The 23,027-nt window shown below is 36.4% G+C and overlaps 1 long non-coding RNA gene across 1 annotated transcript; it reads right to left on the bottom strand.

Annotated features, from left to right (window-relative positions):
- Nucleotides 1-367: 367 nt before the first annotated feature.
- Nucleotides 368-20,228, bottom strand: LOC131425030 (uncharacterized). Its single transcript, XR_009228828.1, has 2 exons — nt 19,141-20,228; nt 368-19,019 (listed from the first exon to the last, which is right to left on the bottom strand). It is a non-coding gene; the product is annotated as an uncharacterized LOC131425030 (long non-coding RNA).
- Nucleotides 20,229-23,027: the final 2,799 nt, after the last annotated feature.

Here is a 23,027-nt window from a genome sequence, read left to right as displayed (position 1 = left end):
CCAGGATAAACCTAAGCAGAGCAACTGCATGCTAACATGGAAGATAAATATAGGACCCCAAATCTCTTCACAAAATAGACAAAATGTCCAGAGTAAAATAAAAAAATTAATCACTCATCATATCAAGAACCAAGACAATAACAACATGAATAAGAAGCCAGTCCACTGATGAATTAGAATTCTCTGATGAGGATCTTAAGCCAGCTGTCATAAAAAGGCTTTCACAATAAAGTACAAATTCCCTTGAAATGAATGGAAAAATACAAAATCTCAGAAAAGAAAGAGACATTATTTTAAAAGTACCAAGTGGAAGTTATAAAAATGAAAAATACAATAACGAAAATTAAGAAAAGCTCTGGATGGGCTGAATAGTAAGAGAGGAGGTGACAGAAGATAGAATCAGTGACTTTGTAGACAAAAAAATGAAAGTCATACAATATGAGGACTAAAAGAAAATCGGAAAATAAATGAATAGAGCCTCAGGAATCTGTGGGACAAAAAGAAAAGGTCCAACATTTATATCATCAGATTTCTGTGATGTTTCTATCATTCTCCTTGTGATTTTTAGTCATATTTCATGTTTGAAACAAAATTCATAAAACATCTAATATTCAATATGATAATTTTAGAAGTGAAGAAGGTAAAAGGGAAACTAAGTGAGGTTCCATGCTTCTCTCCAAGTAGCAAAATGTTGTCACGAGTAGACGGTAATAAGTCACGAGGGCAGAAGGTAAAACCTAGAGAAACCACAGTGGAAACTATATAGGCACACCCCAAAACACTGCAAATAAACCTAACAGAGCTCTGAGAATGTTCAACCAACCCACAGCAAGGCAGGAAAAGAGAACATGGGAATGAGAACCAGAAGAAACAAAGCAGAAAATAAACACAATGACACATTTAATCAGTAAAAGATCAGTAATTACCCAAAATATAAAAGTGATTCAAATGTACCAGTCAAGAAACAGGGATTGTGAAATACAAAAGGATATGCTTTTTACAAGAAACTCCCTTCAAATTTAACATTGAGAATTGAGAGTACAAAATAAAAAAGATATGCCTGTCCAATATTAATTTCTTAAAAATAAAATAGAGCAGGAATAATTTTATACATGTGTAAAATTGTATAGGACTATGCACACACACACACACATACACACACACACAGGATTACAAGTACAGTTGGGGAAACAAGAAAAAGATAGATAGCCTGTATTAATGTATTAATGTGAATATTTTAGTTGTGATATTGTGCGATAGTTTTACAAAATATTTTCACTGGAGAAACTAGCTAAAGGGTATATGAGATCACCCTATTATTTCTTAAAACCACACATGAATTTACAATTTTCTCAACAAAAATTTCATTAAGAAGCCAGGCACTGTAGCACACGCTTGTAATCCCAGCAACCTGGCGGCTGAGACAGAAGGATCACAAGTTCAAGGGTGGCCTGGGAAATTTAGCAAAGCCCTAAGCAAATAAGTAAGACCCTGTCTCGAAAATATTTTTTAAAGGGCGAGGGAGGTTACTCCGTGGTAAAGTATCCCTAGGTTAAATTTCTAGTATCTCCCCCCAAAAAATTAATCAGAAAAAGGCTTGCCTAAAAAAACTAAATGTATGAAAATCTAAATCTAAAAAACTAAATCTATGAAAAACTAAAAATAAAACGAATCCATAAAACTGAAATGACTATTCTTCCAGATCAAATTTAGAATGAGATTGCAAAAATATTCCACTTTCTCCCCTTACTTCAAATGTCATACAAGTCATGTTTAGTTATTTAACATATATTTACTGTTCATGTGAGCTATAAGAAAGTATTTTAAATTTAAACTTTGGATAATTAATCCCTGAAGAAAATAACAATGACATTTATAAAGTAAAAACATTTTCATATTAAATAAGTGACAACAATATTAAAAAGAACCAAGAAGAGAAAGCAAAGATTGAGTGAGGGTCACTCAGTTAGCTAGGAGCATATCTAACTGGTTTTAGAGGATTTGGGTCAAAATCCTTACTGAGACTTGACACAGAGTGACAGATGTCAAACATACAGATTAACATTGCTGTTTCTGTGCAATGCACTGGAATTCAAGGTCCCCTGTCTTATTCCACACACAAGCCCAACCCCTTATTTTCCCCCAGAATAATTCATGACTGAGCACCCATTTCCCTTCAGATTTAAATTAATGGGAAACTAGTAACAATTTTGCTTATGAATACTGAAATCTGTTCTACGTGGCTAGTTGTTTAATCTGTACAATTACTTTGTGGATTTTTGTCTCTTTAAATTATATTAGCTTATTTGAAGCACCATATTAACATAAAAGTGGAACTAAAAATATCGCAAGAATGGCAACAGAATGGATCCTGAGAAAAACTGTGCACACTGTGAATGAGATGCGATGCACAAGAAATTAATACCCTAGTGGACTGACTAGGACAAAGTGAAGCTCTCCACATGCATGAGTCAGTGTGTCCTAAGCCTGGTGAGGCCTCCTGCTCCCCTCCAGGTGAGTCTGAGCCCTGAAACTGTTCTAGAGTCCAGAGTAAAAGTCCTGGAGGAAAAAAAATCTGCACTTCATTTTTATTCCTCAATTAATAATGCACATGATCTCCTGAAAAAATTGGGAGAACAATGCATTAAATCAGGGTCAGAGAACTTTTTCCAAAAAGATAGAACTTTTCTCTTCAGCCTTTATGGACCACCAAATTTCTCTGGCCACTCTTCACCTCTGTTTTAGAGTGAAAGAAGCCACCAATATAGATGAACTCTAAGTAATAGTATGGCTGTGTGCTAATCAAACTTTACTTACAGATGCTGACAGTTGAACTTCAGATAACATTCTCATGTTATAAAATATTCTTTATTTTTCTTGACTATTTAAAAATGTAAAAGCCATTCCTAGCTCTTAGTTTTAATAAACAACTTGTGGCTGAAGTTGTGGCTCAGTGTTAGAGCGCTTGCCTACCATGTTCAAGTCTCAGCATCACATATAAATAAATAAATAAAATAAAGGTCCATCAACATCTAAAAATAAAATAAACAACTCACAGGGTGAGTCCTGCAGCCTTAGCTTGCTGATCTTTCCATTAAATTATTAATCACATTAATATCCTTTGTGGTTAATGATTATAATTTTTCCTATATTGTTTTAGATATACTGGAATAACTCAGCACCATTAAGTTTTTTTTTTTTTCTTTTTGGAGTTAATGTTTTTTAAATAACTCAAAATCCTATGTAACTTGAAAGTGGAAGGTGAAAAAGATTGAAATTAATCTGTCTACAGAAGCAAGGCATCATAGCAAGGCATTGTCTGAATTTATGGGTGACAAATAAGTGGGGTTTTGTGCCTAAGTTGATCAATCTGGGCATTATCAATGGCAAATTTAAAAAATTGCTGCCCAGTTCTCCATTATGTTTGTATAGTTGCAATTACTATATGATGGTGTCTTTAATGTAACTTTAAATGATGTTCGTTTAATTTGAGTAGGTCTTTTAATTAAAGTAAACCAACATTTGCTGCTTCATTGCCTAACAGAATAAATTAGGAGAGTAATGCATGAATACAAAATATGACAAATCTTAAGATGACTCAAGATTCCTCTTCCTCTTCCATACATTTTTTCTCTAAGTAAAGTCCAAGGGAGGACTTTAATTGCTTCAATAGGACCACAGAGTGGGGCTCCTACTCCCTCTCCCCTTAGGCTACTGTAGATAAATATAGATTATAATGTATTCAACCTTGGGAGAAGAAACATACCAAATGAAATCTAGTCTGGACAGTTGAACAGTTCAGATTTTAAAAAAAAAAAAAAAACATATAACTGGGGGGGCTTATCATATCTGAGGGGCTGTCTGGCTTTTTGTTAACAAATTTGTATTACTGGATCCAAAACTCATTCAACAAGCCCTTATTGAAAGCCTACTGTGCTTTGGGAACACATTATAATATTAAAAAGCATAGATAGATCCTGTCCTCAGTTATTCCATTTGAGTTGAAAGAGATAAAGAACAAATAAGCAATTTGATATAAGTTTGTCATATGGTAATAAATATTGGTAAGATAAAAGGGAGTAGGGACTGCAGTATGGGGGTGACTTCTACATTATATAGAGTGGTCAAGAAATAGATTTTGTGGAAGTGATCTTTGAACATAAGGAACTAAATGAATTAAGAGATCAAGCAGAGAAAACAGAAAATGCAAAGACCCTGTAATGAAAACATGCTTGAGATGTTCCACCAACAACAGGAAGACCAGCACAAATGGAGAATAGTGAACAATACATAGGGGATACTCCAGAGAACAATTATTTTTTCTGTTTTGTTTGCTCCCATATTTTCTTTTAGCATACAGTAAGCACTTAATAAATATATGCTGAATGAATGTAAGAGGAGAGAGAAAGAAGAGGTAAGTCGTATAGGGCCTCATGAATCATCATAAAAACCCTGCATTTTCCTAATAGCGACCATTGAGGGCTCCAATCAGAGAAGTGTCACGATGGGTCTTAGAGTTTTGAAGGATTGACAATAGATTAGACTATAAGGAGAAGGACTGAAGCAGGAACATGGGGAAAAATTTCTTTCGATATTAAACAGCATCGGACATCAGATCCTGAATGATAATTATTAAAGTCTAAATTACAGTAACTTATAAAGCTGCATGGGTGTTAATTATTCAGTATGAGTCAGACTAATCTATACAGTAATGAAACTGGACAAGCTATGTATTCCAGCTAGAGCTTTATGGGAGTCGGGGTGCAGCCTGTAAGCAGAGCCTCCGTGTTGCCAATTTAGACTTTCTATCAATTGATACGTGATAATCAAGGTCTTGAAATGAACTCAGGTCCATCAACTTCTAACATAGACAACTCCACAGAATAACTAATACAAGCTGTTGACATCAACAGAGATTGGTAAAGGGGAGACTAACGAGGCAGTTTTCACAATGCCAATTTATAAGGGTGACAACAGCATCATTGGAATTATGTCCAATTTCAAGAGTGGTTTTTATCTAGACGCTTCTCAGACTAATCTCTAAAGATAGCCCTCCCATCAACCCTGCCTGCAGCATTCTTACTTCTCTTGTATTCATCCACCCTCTCCTTCAATCTAGGCCAGGCCTGTGACTCAATTCTTACCAATAGAATGGGGTAGAAATGATCCTGCAGGATTTCAGAGGTTAAGTCAAAAGAAGCCTTATAGCTTCTACCTTGTTCTCTTGAAATAGTCTCTTGGGATTTTATCAGGGCTGAATTAAAAAGTCCATCTACCCTGCTGCTGTAGAGACCCCCTGAGGAACAGGATGCTACATGGAGAAAGAATTCCCAGTTGAGCCGGAGCTGACAGGCTTTCTGAAGGGCACCTCTTGACCCTCTAGACCAGACTAGTTCAATACCAATGAAAGACCCTAACCAAGAATTGCCTCACCAAATTGTGGCTTAATTCCTGACCCACATAATCATGGAAAAATAAGATAATTATTCCCTTAAGCCACTTAGTTTCAAGGTAGTTTGTAATGTAGCAATAGTTAATAGGAGCAATAGGTGCATGTGGCTGGTAGGAATAATTAAATAAATGACTTAAGAGTACAGGTAAGACCCCTGGGAGGGATGATCAAAGGACCTCTGTGAATCACTAAATCAAATTCCAATGAAAAGGGCAGATGCAGTTATATATAAGTAGGGTACACATATTTGGATTCAGATTTTTTTTTTTTTTTTGTACCAGGGACTGAACTCAGAGGCACTTAACCACTGAGCCACATTTCCAGCCCAATTTAGTACTTTTATTTAGAGACAGGTATTTATAGACAAGGTCTCACTGGGTTGCTTAGCACCTCACTTCTACTGAGGCTGGTTTTGAACTCACTATCCTCCTGCCTCAGCCTCCCGAGTTGCTGGGATTACAGGGGTAACTCCAGCCACGGTGCCCGGTTTGGATCCATATTTTTTAACATTTTGTAGCAGAAGATAGGAGACATTGCCACCAATGGCCTTCCTCCACTTCTCCCATAGCACAAGGTGCTCACATACGTAAGAGCTTTAGCCACTCTTCAGGAAAACCATTCAAAAGAAAAACACTGTCCATCAGAATGCTGTTCTGAATTCACACGCCACCAGCAGATATCTTCATTGGAATGACTCCTCCATTTTGTATTTGAAATAGAATCTAAATGTTTGAAATTCTTGAAAGGAAAAAAAAAATCCCAATTTAAGTTTTAGTAAAAGCCTGGTTCTGCTTGGTTTAGAATGGAAGCTATTAAGCCATGGCTATGGATTGCCTGTTTCTAAAAGCTGTGCATATTTCTATTCTCAATATAAGACTAATAGCACTACCACAATGTGATTTAGCTACTATTACTTAAAGAGTTCCAAAGCAGGCATATTTTATGATTTTCGAAGTCCCTTCTAGGATAATCCTCACCAAAATAAGTTAAGTGTAGCCTTTTCCCTCAGTTATTTGATTTGGTGATTAGTAGGTAGTATCATTTGGTTTGGAAAACACAGTTCTAGAATACCTACAACCAAAAGAAAACTTCAGTCTACTGTTCAATTCATAATGACAATAATATCTAAGAGTAGCCAATTATTAAGAAGTGTTACATAGCACTATGCTATGTAAGGCTCAATAATGTTAGAAGAATGCTATAAAAAAGTATTCTTATAATTTAATTTTTTTGTATTAGAAAGATGAGGTTTACAAAGTTTTAAACGTTCACTAGAATTTCAGTAAATGCCTATGTCTGTGTTCTTAAAATGCAGGTATGTGGTTATAACAAGGCAAGATTCAGATGCAAGAGTTTATAAAGACAAGTTTTGACCCTGAAGAGGGTGAATTTCTTTTTTTCAATCTAGAACTTGGTTGGATCTTCAGAATATATATATAAAAAAATCGTATTTTGATGAATTGTTACCAGTACTGGAAAACAATGGAAATATTAATTTGACATTAGATTACCATAATATATTATATATAATTAATTACAAACAACAGTTGTTCATCAAAACAAAATGTTCTACACTTGGGAAAGCATTTAGCTAGACTATTATAGACAGCTGACCTCATTTCAACATCACATGTGATTCTGGCATGCATCTCTTCACTTATTTTGCCTCTAGGGTTTTCATGGTATTGATGACATGCCCATAAAAAGGAAAGAATAGTCATGGTTGAAAATATGGACCTTATTTAAACATGCATGAAAACTCCAATTTCAACACCCAATATTTGGTGGGTGTTGTGTTTGTGTATGTGGCCAAAGCACATAAATTTATTTCATGTGAAAACTGGTAAAGTTGGGCGTTTCCATTTTAAAGGGTGTTGAGCTAGCCTCTCTGCCTTCCAATGAAAATACTTTTGAAGTCCAGAGATTTAGAAAAGCTTAGAACAATGCTGAAAATTAATACAATTTATCTAAGGCCAGCATTTGGAAAGAGCTTCTAACTATAAGGCTGATGAAACTACATGGAGAAAAACCAGATGGTGATCCACTGGTGCTTTGTGCCCTGTGGCATAGCTTCCCTCCTGTTCAAAAGAATGGGAAAATAGAGGTGGACACTCTATCCTTTGTCCATTCTCCCTACAGGACCTGGGACAATAAGAAAAATGGATGACATACTCTGCACAATTCTGCATTTCTGGATTTTCAAAGGGATGTTCCTGAAGCACTTTTATAATCATATTGCAACAATAAATGCCAAGATATAGTAAGATGGGGATCAGAGCTATTACAAGTAGTAGAGAGTTGTGCTGAGCTTGATGAGGTTCCTGTCTTATTCTATTTTCTGTTGCTATAACAAGATGACTGAGGTTAGATACCTCAGAAAAGAAAGAGGTTTGCTTTGCTCACAGATTTAGAGGTCTAAGAACATGTTTCTAATGAGGGCCTCATGGAAGATAACATTACATGATGGAAGAAGAAGCATGAGAGTGAGTAAAGAAAGCTGAACTTGCTTCAGAATGACCCATTCTAGTAGGAACTAGTTCAGTCTCACAAGACATAACTCTTAAGAGCAAGCATGAATCCATTTGTGAGGGGACTGTTCTTACTTTCTACTCGGCCCACCATTGAAAGCTTCCACCACCTCAACTCCCTACTTGGCCCCACACATCCAGCACATGAACCTTTGTGGGATACACATATCCAAATTATAGCATGGCTTTTGCCTCTAGTCCCTAGAAACAACCAACTGTAACAGTAAAGGCCTGGAGCATCTTATATGGAGGTTGCCCTTTGCCATGTGTCTATCATTTCATCCCTACAGAAAACCTGAAAGGGATGGTAGGAACAGGCTTCATCCAGTTCTCTAAATAAAGCACCATTGTGTTGAGAATCCTGAAAATTTAATGAATAACATTAAAGAGTACCAGAGTAAATAAGGAGAATGGGTAGCTAAATTATGGAACCAACCCACATACTGTTCAGTAGATGAATGGATAGGGAAACTTTGGTATATATAGACAATGGAACATTACTCAGCATTAAAAGAGAATAAAACCATGGATTTTGCAGGTAAATGGATGAGTTGGAGAATACAATAATGCTAAGTAAAGCAAGCCAATCCCAAAACAAAAACAAAGGCCAAATGTTTTCTTTGATATGAGGACACAGACACATAATGGCCATGTGGACGAGCATGGGAGGAATGGAGGAACTTTAGATAGGGCAAAGGAGAGGGAGGAGGAGGGAGGGGATAAGGGGGTAGGAATGATGGTGGAATGAGTTAGACATCATTACCCTAAGAACATGTACAAGACATGAATGGTGTGAAAATATTCTGTGTACAATCAGTTTCTTGAAAAATTTTGTTCTATATGTATAATATGAAATGAATTGCATTCTGCCATCATGTGTAACAAATCAGAATAAATAAATTTAAAAAAAAAATTTATATATATATCACACACATATAAGTAATGAGAATGGACATGTTTGTGAATAAAAGACCTCAAAGTATCAAGATGTTTGTTCTATACATTTAAAAAAAAAAAGAACAAGGTTTTCTATATTTTGACAAATTTTCTAATACTTGTAAGTTAGAGTAAAGAACTAATATATTTCCAAAGAACATTTGGTAGAATTTTTTCTACCTGATAGTAAAAGTGATTATAAAATGAGCAAGAAAGACTTGGATATTTTGGTGCAGAGATAGATAAATGGGCCGGGGTTGGGATCCCAGAACCAGTACCCACATGTATATGGAAACTTGTTATATAATAGCTGACATTTCAGGTCAGTGGGGGGAAATTGTGATGGTTGACTCCATAAAGAAAGTAAGTAAATAAAATTGGATCCCTATTTCATACCATTTACATCTAAAAGCAAATTTTCAAAAATTTTTAAATAAATACAAGTGAGTCCCTTTTTGACAACAAGATTAATAACCCAGAAAATGAATCAAACATAAACCTGAGTATGTTAATATCACACAAAACAGAACTCAAGGCATAAAAGATACAGAGCCACACTATACACTGGAAAAATGAAAAGCATACCGAAAGATAGGAAAGTCATGAACATATGTACCCCTTAGACAATAGACTTAAAGGTTACAAATCAACAACTGAGAGAAATAAAATGAAAAATGAATATACTGATAATTAGAATTGAAGATTTAAACACATCCCTCTCAGAGTCAAATAAAGTAAGAATAGCAAAAATAGAAAACACTAAACATAGCATAACTAATACTAAAAATATCAAAACTAACATATAGATCTACATGGAATTTGATACCAAACAAGTATTTATTTCTTGGAATGGAGAACATTCACAAAGAATTATTTAGAGTTCCACCATGCAAAGCTAAATCAATTTCAAAAGTAGATACTTTATACTCTAGTATCAATACTAAATATTGATATCTAGCATAATCTGTCCATTAGGAAATAAATTATAAATCAATAACAAAATAATAAACCTAGAAGCTTCACATATAGGAAATAAATGACTTAATAGTAAATAACCCATCCACAAAGGGGAAAAATCATAAGAAAGATCTAAAAACGCTAAGGGGTGAAAAATAGGAAAAAAAAGTTTAGGCCACAGGTAAAATGATATGCAGTAGGAAACTTAATAAAAATAATGAAAAAAAAAATGAACAATGAAAGAGAATGCAAAAGAGCAATAGAACAAATTCAAATAAACTAGAATGGGGACAAAAATAAAGATAAATGAAGTAATTAAAGAACTAGAACACACAGAAACAATAGAAAGATTAACAAAACCAAAAGCTAGAGCTTTGAACACCTTAATAAGATGGAACATAGACAAAAGATAATTAAATACCCTTTTGCATTTGTGAACATGGATTGAATCCAAAGTTACTTAAAGAGATGACAGATCAAAAACCTCCCAGCTAATATAATTAAAAGAGTTATAAAGGAAAAACATCATAAGTAAGCTGGATTTTTCCTAGTAAATGCAGGAAAGTTTTGACATTGGGAAATCTATCTATACAACATACCATACTAAGGAATTAAATGAGGAAACATATTGTAATTATTTCAATAGGTCCTGAAAAAGCAATGGTGAAGTTTCAACATTAACTTTTTATTAAAAGCTCTCAGAAAACTAAAAATGGAGACACTTCCTAAATTTGTGAACATTCACGTATCTACAAAACGGTAACAAACATTACAGCAAAGTGGAAAAATCTCCAAAATACACTTTAATTAAAATTATGATTTAAAAAAAAATGTGTGCTATCATCACTACCATTGAACATGGGACCTGAGGGTCTTTTCCAACGGTGTATGCAAAGAAAAAGAAATATTTAAAACACAAAAGATTAATATTTAAATTACTAAAGCATCTAAATTAAACAGTACAGCCAGATTGGCAGATATAAAGTCTGTACTATCAATAACCAAACAGACAACAAGTATAGATTCTCGATAATATAATAAAAATTACAATACCATTCGAAGTAACAATTAAAAATATAAAGCATTTCTCAAGATCAAGCACAAAAACATAAGCCATGTTTAGTTTTTTTGTTTGTTTGTTTGTTTTTTTAAATAGGGAAATGAAAGCTATGGATGAGTTTCAAAGGTGAAGACCAACTATGAATAAAGGTAGGACAGAGAACCAAGCCAGAGATTAACAACAGAAAGAACATGCTCCCTCTTCCATTCCTAAGTTGAAAAGGATACCATGCTGGAGCCCAGGGACCAGGTCACCAGGCATTAGCTGAAATTGGGATGGACCTGTCCAGTAGGCATTGGAGCTGGGAAGGAGACAGGGAGAGGAAAACTCTAAGGCTTCTCCCTTCCCCCTTCCCTCCCATCTCCCACCAGTGAATCTAAATGACCCAACCAGTTGGGAAGCCAGAGAACTCAGGTACTTATAGCAGTCAGCCCCTGTGATCCAGGGCAGGACAGAGGAAGGGGAAAGAGCAGAAAGGGGGTTGGACCACTTACTCCCCCCACTAGCTTGCTGGTAGACAGTGCTTTTGACCTTGGTTGTCTTTCTACCTAGGATTGTGGCTTCTATTGGGCAAAACTTCTTCCCTAGCTCTTGCCTTCATTTTCCACTAATAGCTTTCTCTGATGGGTCCTTTGACCCAGCTGTTGTCTGGTTGCTTTTGGGCTGCTCATGTGTCTATAAACAGTTCCTTCATTAAACTCAATTAAATCCAGCAAGATCCTACCAGGATTCTTATAAGACTCCAGATAAGAGATGTTAACCAATACATACAACAAGGATAAACCAGAAAATTCTTTGAGCCATGCTTATAAATTAAATTACCTCCACAGTCATCTTCTATTGTCAGGGAAAATAAATAGCAGACCCTAGATTAACCAAGGAGAGGATTCTTTCCTAAAATTTGAAATTTAGGTTAACTAAACGTGGACCTCTTGTTTTTTCCAAACTTCTTCCTTCAGTTAGGAAAATACTTCAGCACCATTTTGACACTTGTGTTTTCTTAAGCAGCACTGAAAGAGTGAAGATCTCAGCAAGCAGCCAAAAATAAATAAATAAAATTGAAAAAGCCCTTTGTGGAACATAGTGTACCAAGTGCTTCCAATCACTGGTTTCCAATTACTGTCAAACCAAAACTCTGTTGAGTTCCTTTAGCTATTTTTTCCTCTTCTTGATTTTGAATATTTAAAAATAAATTACTCAGAGAGAACTGAAATTGTCAACCATATGTTCTGGGAGGCCCTGGAACGAAGCTAATGCCTAAAAACCAGAGGGCAGAGTTTTCTAGTATCCAGAAGAAAATAATGTGAAATAATGCCTCTCACAAAATGGAATTATAGGCAGGACTGAAATATGAGAGGCCTGTGCATGTGTTTCTGGGAGTCGGGGGTTGGCTCTGAAGGAAAGGGGAGAAGGGACCCTAATTAGGAGTCCCATGGCCCACAAAGAGATTAAAGTACTGAGGTAATTATGAAGCACCTATTTTATGCATGTGGGTTACTTCTGCCTCCTCTGAGCTGACAGACAAGAATTTCCAGGACATTCTCTCATGTGAACCAAGTCTCAGGATAAACAGAAGTCTTCAGAGACCTCTCCAGTTTTTACATGCAAGCCCTAAAGTAGAGGCAGAAAACATGCAGAACTCCCAGATAGGAAGCCTTGGATGACAGGAAAGCTGCACTCCTTAGGCATTTTATGGGGTATCCCCTGCACCCCCTGGTCACTTCAACTGAAGAGTTAACCTGATCTATGCAGTCACTCTTGCTTTCTAGTGTACCTCTTAGAACTAGGAATGTTGAATTCAGAATTAAATTTCAAGCTGCATGATAGGAACATCGAGAATAACTTTTTTTCTTTTAAAATTTTTTTTAACAAGAAAAGCCACAGTGTTGTGAGCAGAGGCTGGTGAATTTCATGAGCTTTCCCCACTGTCATGAAGTTTCAGCTTCCAGTAGATAGCTTTTCAGGAGATGGAAACCTATCAACTTGATGTTTGTGAGTCTTTCAGATTTTCCTGCATAGTCTCAACTCACAGTCCTTGAAAGAAAAAGATGCTCTTGAGAAGAGGAGAAGTAGGAAGTAAAAAGAAATATTAAGGAAAAAAGTCAAGTGAATATGCTCACTTAATGGTGCCCCTTCATCAAAATTCTATGCTACAGTTTTCTAAACTTCCTGACAATATGCTCAATGGCTTGGCTGTAAATTCAGACAAAATCAGTTAATTTTAAAAAAGGGAAATCAGCTTAGAGGGGAATTTGGCCAAATCTTATAATTTAGAAAGCACAAATGGATTTGCTTACATAGAAGTCCAGGCCCTTACTTTTGGAGATTCTCTTATTGATCAGAGGTTGGATGGATCTGAACACTGTGTGTGAGAGGTTGTTTTAATTTTTGGTTTTTAAAGCTTTATTTTTTTATGTTCTCTGTATGGTTCTAAGGTTCAACCAGGGATGAACTTCAGTGAGTGAAAGGTGAACTAGCTAATTGATGGTAAAGACGCATGAAAAAGCCCTCTTCTATCCACTTGAGTATATTTTCTATTCTGCTGTTCCACTCAATATTAATATTTAACAGAATATAAAAATTAAGACTTTTTGGAAATTTAAAAGACCATAGGACCTAAAAGAAGCAGAAATGGGTATTTTAATTCTCCTGACAAGGATTTATAAACAGAATAAACACATTGAAAATTATGATCGAGAAAGTCCTGTCCATGGCTGCAGGGCCTCTGTCTGTCTTGTTGAACACTATCTCCAGCATCAAGCCCATTGTTTTTTACATGGTAGATGAATTAACAGAACAAATCCCACCTACCCTAAGGGGATTTGTCTGTGTAGAAAGGAGATGGCTTTTGCTTTCAGGGTGAAATAAACTCTCTGGTTCCTGTCCAGTGGAATTGCAACTTAATACCAACTAGCTCCTGGTAACTGCAGTGTGGGCCCTGGTTAACAACTGACATAGTCCCCATATCCACACCCACAGTCCTGCCTGGCCACCTACTCTGTGATGACAGGCAGATTGTCTGTTACACTGCAGGAGGATGAACTGTACAGAGATGGCAGTTAGACCCAGCTTCAGGCTAGAGCTTGTAAAATGACCCTTTGTCAGTTATCTCAGTAATTAACTTTAAAGCTCTTATTTGTTCCAATTTGTTCATTTGTTCATAAATAAGTCAAAGAATCTCTTATTTCATCTATTAAGAGAGAGTCATTAATCATGCATTTTATGTTTTATGCTTGAATTGTTAAAAAATATTTTGAAGACTCAAGAAAACTGAACTTTCTGATAATGTTTAAAGTCAGTGACCAAATAACTCATTAAAGTTTGATGGGACAGAGAAACATAAATTTATCTTAAATAAATAAATAAAATTCACTTCTTCTTGTGTTCATTTAACAAATATTTATGAGGAACTGCTCTTTGCTCTGCATTGTCCTCCCAGACACTAGAAAGACAAAGAAAAAAAAAAAAAAAAAAAAAACACCAGTGCAGTTCCTATTCATTTGGGACTTACATTCTAGAGGAAAAACAACAGGCAGTAAGCAAAATGAACAAATTAGCACATTAGAAGTTTCCATATGTAAACTCGACTATGAAAACAATCAAGCCAAGAAAATGGAACACAGAGTTTTGGGAATAAGTACTACTTGAGGTGGTCAGCTTTGCAGAGACTTGAATATATTTAAGATTTTCTATTGACAGTGCCATTATTATTAATTTTTGAGTCCCAAACAGAATAAATGATAAAGCATAGGTTTGTTTGAGATTTTTTGGAATTTTCACCTTAATGTCACTGGACTTTATTAGTGTTATCAATAGGGGCCTGGACAGGAATTTCACCTCTGGGTTCAGGAACACATCATATTATATCAATCTAATGGTTATCCCAAAAAGGCAGACTGGGCCCAAGGATTGCACATAAATAATGACTCCATTCAAAGGCACACCCCTTTGATTTTATTTAAAGAGTAGCCTCTTATTAATACCTGAATGGCCAATTTTTCAAAAATGAGCTCCAATTAGTGGAACTCTTACTCCAAAGTCAATGGCACTGGTGAGAAGTCAAGAGAATCTCAAGTGTATAGTCCAATGATGGTTCAATGCCTTTTTTCCCAGAATTCTGCCACCCATCCTTTCCTTCTCTATTCTTATCTGAAATTCCACAATAAACACACACAAGACTGGTGGTTCATCTACAATTCAGACACATACTCTTACACAAATACATTGCCATTCATATTCATGATGTTTAACTTGGCTGCCTATTTAATTACTGAAAATGGCCATATCAAAATTTGCACGTGTGCATGGAAATAAAAGCTGACCACTTACATTTTAAAATTTTATTCAATATCATTTTTTATTTCTAGGTTTTTATATACCATGTTGCAAGTCTACTTTAAGGTTAAATACAATTTTGACCCAATATTGCTCTTTTGGAAAATGAATGATATTAGATTTGAAGCCTAAAAGATATAAATTATGTATCTTATGAATCTTAAGAGAGATTTTTAACTTTTTGTCAAAAGGCAAGTTCTGATTAAAAATTGAGGAAAGGTAGAACTTGGATGGAAAATTATTTGAGACCTCAAAATGCCTACATAACTCATAACCTTGAGGTAGATGCTATGATTATCCTACTAACTTCATTAAGTTCCATGGAAGCAAGGACTTGGCCTATTCACTCTGTACTCCACACCTAGTATAGTGCCTAGCACACAGACGTTGATCAAGCAAAGTGATTAAAGGACCCAAAGAAATTTTCAGACACAATTAAAAGTTTAAAAAACCCAGAAAAGTATCCCAGGCTGTGCATTGGCAAAGCTTGGCTGAACCACGACCTCAGTACCAACATGCAGAGTAGACTCAACTCTAAGACACCCTTAACACCAAAATGCAACAAGTAACCTCAGCTTAGCAACCATCAAGTGTGCAGGAGACAGTGGCTGGATCAACCGACACCAGTGACCAGACAACTGTCAGGTCTATGGTGAGCTGGGATTCTTTTTCACAGTTTTAACTAATTTGTGCTTGATCATAAATTTTAATTCAATTCCAAAATCCCTAAAACAATTCTTCACAGAACTAGAAAAAGCAACCATGAACTTCGTGTGGAAAAATAAGAGATGCAGAATAGCCAAAGCAATACTAAGCAAGAAGAGAGAAGACATATCATAATACTATAGCTTAAACTGTACTACAGAGACATCGTAACAAAAACAGCATTGTATTGTCATCAAAATAACACAGAGACCAATGAATGGTACAGAATAGAAGACAGAGAAAACTCACAAAAACACAGTTATCTCAAACTAGACCAAGGCGCCAAAAACATACATTTAAGAAAAAAAAAAAAAAAAGCCTGTTCAACAAATGGTAAATGGTGCAGGAAAAATTGGAAAGCCACATAAAATAAAAAGTAAAGCCCTCTCTCTCACTCTGCACAAAACTCAATTGAATATAGATCAAAACTTAGGCACTAGAACAGAGATCCTGAGCCAAATAGAAGAAAAAGTAGGCCTAAATCTTCACTATGTCATCCTAAGATCTGACTTCCTTAAGGTGACTCCTACATTCCAAGAATTTCAAGAATCAATAAACAGGATAGATTCAAATTAAAAAGCTTCTTCTCAGCAAAGGAAACAATCAATAATGTGAAAACAGAGCCTACAGAATAGGAGAAAATCTTCACCACATGCACCTCAGAGCATTATTCTCCAGGATATATGCAGATCTCAAAAAACATGACACCAAAAAAAACAAATAACCAAATCAATAAATGGGCTAAGGAACTAACAGACACTTCACAGAAGAAGCAACAAATACATGAAAAATGTTCAATATTTAGCCATTAGTAGAAAGCAAATCAAAACTTCTCCAAGATTTTATCCCACCCCAGTCGACAAACATGGTTATCAAGAATACAATCATCAAGTAACAATAAATGTTAGGGAGGATGTGGGGAAAAGGGTGCACGCACACATTGCTTGTGTGACTGCAAATTGAGGCAACCATTATGGAAAGCAGTATGGAAATTCCTCAGAAAACGTGGACTGGAACCAACATCTGACACAGCTCTCCCTTTCCTCATTTTATAACCAAACGACTTAAAACCAGCATATTACAATGACACAGTCACATTATGTTTACAGCAGCTCAATTCATAATAGATAAACTGTGGAACTAACCTAGGTGTCTTTCAACAGATAAATGAATAAAGAAAATGTGGTGTGTATGAGTATAGATATACATATGTGTGTATGTGTGTGTGTGTGTATATATACATATATATAATATATATAATATATATATATTATATGTAATATATACATATATATATATATACACACACACACACACACACAATGCAAACACACATACACACACATAAACAATTTTACACACATATATAGGATGGAATAAACTCAGCCTTAAAGAAGAATTAAATTATGACATTTGCTGGTAAATGGATGGAGCTTATCATGCTAAGTGATAAGCCAATCCCAGAAAATTTTCCCTGATATGCTTATGATAATCACAGTAAGGGGGGGGGGGGGGGTAGGGAAGAATAGAGTTGTTTTAGACTGCACAGAGAAGTGAAGAGAGGGAAAGGGGTACACTGGGTAGAGTGGATAGTAGAATGAATCAGACATTTATTCCAAAGTACATATGCAAATACGTGACTAGTGTGATGCTACATCCTGTACAACCAGAAGCATGAGAAATCATACTACATTTATGTACGCTATGTCAAAGTGCATCCTATTGTCCTGTAGAATTAGAACATTTTTTTTAAAAAGAAGATTAAAGAAAACATACCAATTTGCAGAAAAAAATATGACTACAATATCTGCCACCTGGAGACACTCATGGTAACTGAAGCTAAACCAGTCTTCAAAAAACAAAGGACAAATGTTTTCTCTGATATGTGGGAGCTAACCCACAATAGGAGGGGTGATGGGGACAGAAGTGCAGTAGATTAGACAATGGGGAATGGAGGGAAAGGAGGGGCATAAGCAAAGGAAAGACAGTGGAAAGACTCTAATGCAGCTTTCCCATGTGTATACGTGGAAACAACACTGTGAATCCCACCACCATGTACATCCTAAGAATATAATTCTAAATATATAAGGTATCTTACTTATACAAATATTGATTATATAATATTGAATTTTATGGGCCAGGATTGTGGCTCAGTGGTAGGGCACTTGCCTAGGCATGTGTGAGGCACTGGGTTTAATTCTCAGTACTGAATTAAAAAATAAAATAAAATAAATGGACCATTAACAACTTAAATAATTTTTTAAAAATGGATTCTATAATAAAAACAACCAATAAATGAAAATTAACAAAATGAAACATTTCCTAGGTTCCCTTAAACATTTTGATAGCACTGAAATCAACTTCAAATGAATGGAAAGAAAAAAGGCTTTTAAGAGTAAGTTAGTCTCCACCATTATTCTGTGAAATGATGACATAACTATTGGGACAGACTTTTCCCGCTTATGACCTCCAGAACTGTGGGAAATATTTTTCTATTATTTATGAGTCTCATAATTTTCACTAGTAGAAATTAAAATTAACAAATTTCAATATTTAGACGCTAATTACCTAACGTATAACAATACCTCGAAACCAGAGTTTGAAGATGAGACTCCATGGCTCTAGCTGGCAGGTAGGGGGTCTGCGTGCGGGGTGGGGAGGCCTCCGCAGCAGAGAGGAGTCCTACCTACCTCCTTATGGCGGGCCATTCCATCCAGCGCTGCAGCAGACCCCAGCAGATCCTCAACCATGTCTTCTTTCTTTCAGCAGTCTCTTGGAAGTCGAAGAATCACCTCTGGGAACCAAACCAGGGTGAAACTTCCATGGAACTCCGGCGAAAGTCCGGCGAAGGTCCGGCGAAGGTCCCGCGAAGGTCCCGCGAAGGTCCGGCGAAGGTCCCGCGAAGGTCCGGCGAAGGTCCGGCGAAGGTCCGGCGAAGGTCCGGCGAAAAAGTCCGGCGAAAGTCCGGCGAAAGTCCGGCGAAAGTCCGGCGAAATCCAGGACACCAACCTCGATGGCCTCCGCTGCTTCTCTACGTCTGAACAACCTGCAAGGGGTTTATATAGCGCTTGGTCCAATGCTATTGGTCCAAACTTATGCTAATTAGGACTTGAAAAAAGGACCAATGCTATTGGCCCAAAGTTATGCTAATTGGGTTGGACACATACTAACGCCATTGGTCAGTCTCTTTTTAATATTCATAGTAGATTCATTCATAGAAGCAGCCCCAAATTCCCACGCTGACAATGAATGAATGGGCTGGGAAGCAGCTCAATGGCAAAACCGCAAAGTGCTTGCCTCGCATTCCCAACTGGAACTGTGTGCCTGGGTGTTTCTGAGTATAATCAGGCAAGAGCCTGTAGGGACTTGCTGGTGATAACAAGGAGGATCATCAAGAAATAGTCATGGTAAGAAATGTTTTTGTTCTCTCTTCTGTTTTATGCTGCCATTCACTCATTCGTTCATTTATTTGTTCCATGGACTGATTGAGTTTATTTTATGTGCCAGGTGCCACAGTCATAGCATTTGTGCTTGTGCTTGATAGATAACAGGTTACCATTGGCCCACAAATGGACATATGTGTTCTAAAAGATTTCTGCTCTAGAGCATGTGATTGCACAGTTAGAAATTTCATTGCTTTGAGACTTTCCTTCCTCATGCCAAATACTCTTGAGTAAATGATGAAATATTGAGAAAGTGGTTTGATTTTTTTTTCCACCTTCCTCAGTGCCATTGTTAGTACAAGAAATATTGTTTCTTTCATTCTAATATTCATAATGGTTTTAGAGAATTGAAATCTTCTGCTTTCCTTGATTTCTGTTGTTATTAAGTGCAGAGCTCTATCTACTTAGGTGTGGTCTCTCCTATACATTAGATTCCATAGTGTTTAGATTATCTATAGATCATAAAATAAAAATCTGAGTAAATGGAGAATAATTTTTACACAATACTTACTTTTCTACTTTATGTGCTTAAACTATTCTTATTTCTTTACATATTTGAAATTTCATATGTTTCCCATAAAATAACTGAATTGAGTTTATTATTCACAAATATGATTTTACATACTGTCTGTGATTGCAGTGTTGAGATGCATTGTAGTATAGTTAGTGACTTGAATACAAGTATTTTTCCACTGGTTCAAAAATTTAGCAGTTAGAAAAACAGTACATTCCATTTGTGCATGCCTGAGCGTTTCAATAAAGTAATTTTGTCATAGACAAACTGGCTGGGGTTATGTAGGAGAAAATGTTAAACTTTCCCTTAGCTTTTGCCGCAGTCTGGCTGGGCACAAATCACGAGCCACTGAAGCAGGAACAAACTTTATTTTTAAACTGCAGGAAAACACTTCACACAGCTCCCGGGGAATCCTCCCGAACGCGCCAGGAGGCTTGTCCAGGAACCCCCAGCCGGAAAATATCTCTCCCGGAAATCCCTCCTCCTGCACTTCCCCAACCAATGGGAACTCTCGGGGAATCCCCGGAAATCCCCATGAGAACTCCAAAATAGTGCGAGAACTCAAAAGTTGCGGCAGAGGCGGATAGTAATGCCTCGCCTGTCAATCAATACTGTTGGCAAAATGCCAGGGGCCATACAGACTCGGCCGTGGCTCTCAGCATCTCCCCCTTTTTGTTTAATTAAACAACAAGCAATGTGGCTTAGGGACCGTGCCTGTTAGGCAGTCCAATTCAACATATGGTCCTTACCCGTCATCGGATGAACTGACCTCTAGGCGTCAGCCTCCTGTCTTAGGTTGGTACCACTGCAATTGGATCATACCCGTCACTGACTACCGGTCCAGCATACAGCCATACTTGTGGATAGGCCTTTGCACCAGTGGGGGGTGAGGTTCTTTGCCTCACCTCTGTTGGCCCCCAAATTTTAGACCAGCACTAGTAGAAGGGAGGAGGATGCAAAATGCCATGACACTAAGCCAATTGAGGGCTCCTTTGAAAAATTGTACCACCGGTGACACCATCAGCAAAAATACTCCAGCACTACCACAATTCGCTGTACCAACAGATAGTTCACAATACATACAAATGATACATAGTCCAGGCAAGGTCTGCAAGCAATTCAAAGCAGAGGAATCTGTCAATATGTCCATTTCCTCCCAAAGTAAATCAACTCCTTAACTGAGCATTACTTGTTGAGTTATTATTCATTGATGCATCAGTTTTTACAGTTTGTTGTGATAACTATCGAAGAAGCTGTAGTTTGGTTTTATCTTTGTCTTCACCGGCACTGGGATGAAGATAGGAATTCTGGCAATGATGCTAAGAAAAAAATTATGTAACATTCCAACAGGCACTAAGAAAACAATTTTTTGAACAATTTACATTATCCTGAACAGAATTATTAAATATAATGAGAAGGAAAGGTGAAAGTAAACAAACAGATCTGTTAACCTCCTTATTTGTTCACATATTAAAACAATTTTCAACAGCTGTTTACCCAATCTAAATTAAACCATTAAAATCACATGAATAAAAAAAATTTGGATCCATTTATTCATGAGCGCTCCTCATATATGATATATGGACATACACACATACAGACATACAACACAAAACAGAAGTGTGCACACATAACATACAACACATAAGACAATAGTAAAGGCCTTGTAGCTTTACCTAGGTGAAATCTCCATTGCAATGCTTAAAAACTCCACAGTCAAAAAATAAAACTGATCAGAAAAACATTATCCTAGGTCTGTATGAGCTCAAAAATAAAATAGAACTTTATGATGTGGGAAAAGGCAAATAATAAAATAAATATTGAAAAAAACATCCTGGTTAATCACCGTCGCAGATGTAAGAATAGCCAAACTGGAGTTCTGGATATCAGCTGTTATGGATTTGAGTCAAATCATCTTCCTTTTGGCCTGTAGAAATTGTTTTAGTTAATCTCTCTGGAATCCAAATCGGCTGCTGTTCTCCCTGTGGAAAAACACAAACAGAACCCCGACTCCAGACAATCACTGGGTCAGGACCTTTCCATTGTCCTGTTAGAATATCCTTCCAAAGTACCTTAGGCTTATGTACATTTTTTGGACACATATGCCTTTCCGCAGCACTAAGCCCTGAGGAATCCAAATTTAAAAAGTTTAGAGTAAAAAGGGTTATTTTAAGTTTATCTTTGGGTGACATATACCCCTTTCCAATTCCCTCTTTTTGCTTTAGTAAGTACATTTTAATAGTTTGATGAGCTCTTTCAACTATGCCTTGTCCCTGTGGATTGTATGGAATTCCTGTTATATGAGTAATGCCAAATGATGAGCAAAATTGTTTAAAAGAGGTAGAAATATAACCAGGACCATTATCTGTTTTTAACTGTTTTGGAACGCCCACAGTGGCAAAATTTTGTAAGCAATGAGCTATAACATCTTTAGTTTTTTCTCCGGAATGAAGGGAGCCCATCAAAAATCCGGAAGAAGTATCAACTGTAACATGCAAATATTTTAATTTTCCAAATTGTGGCAAGTGTGTGACGTCCATCTGCCAAATATGGTTAGGTATCAGTCCTCTAGGATTGACTCCAAGATTAACTTGTGGTAAAAAGGTCACACAATTTTGACATTGTTTTATTATTTGTCTAGCTTGTTCCTTAGTTATTTTAAAACGCTTTTGTAAAGTATTAGCATTGACATGGAACCTTTTATGAAAATGTGTAGCTTCTTCTAGTGTAGAGAAAATATGTATGTCATGTGTAGTTTTATCTGCTAAATCGTTGCCCAAACTAAGGGCTCCAGGCAATCCTGTATGTGCTCTGATATGTCCTATAAAGAATGGATCTTTTCTGTCCCAGATTACACTTTGTATAGCAGAAAACAAAGAGAAAACAGTAGAGGAAGGGGAAATCCTGCCAGCATCTTCAAGGGATACTATAGCATTAACTACATACTGACTATCAGAGAATAAATTAAATACAGAATCTTTAAACATCACAAAAGCTTGTAAAACTGCATTAAGCTCTACCTTTTGAGCTGATTGTTTGGGTACTAAAAATGTAAAAGTTTGATCAGGGGTAACTACTGCTGCTGTACCATTATTTG

Source organism: Marmota monax, unplaced genomic scaffold (genome assembly GCF_021218885.2).
Source record: "Marmota monax isolate L192 unplaced genomic scaffold, Marmota_monax_Labrador192_F-V1.1 WCK01_AAM20220418_F8-fsc01835, whole genome shotgun sequence".
Lineage (NCBI taxonomy): Eukaryota > Metazoa > Chordata > Mammalia > Rodentia > Sciuridae > Marmota > Marmota monax.
The sequence above is the reverse complement of the archived record's forward strand: the minus strand, read 5'-3'. Positions and strand labels throughout refer to the sequence as shown.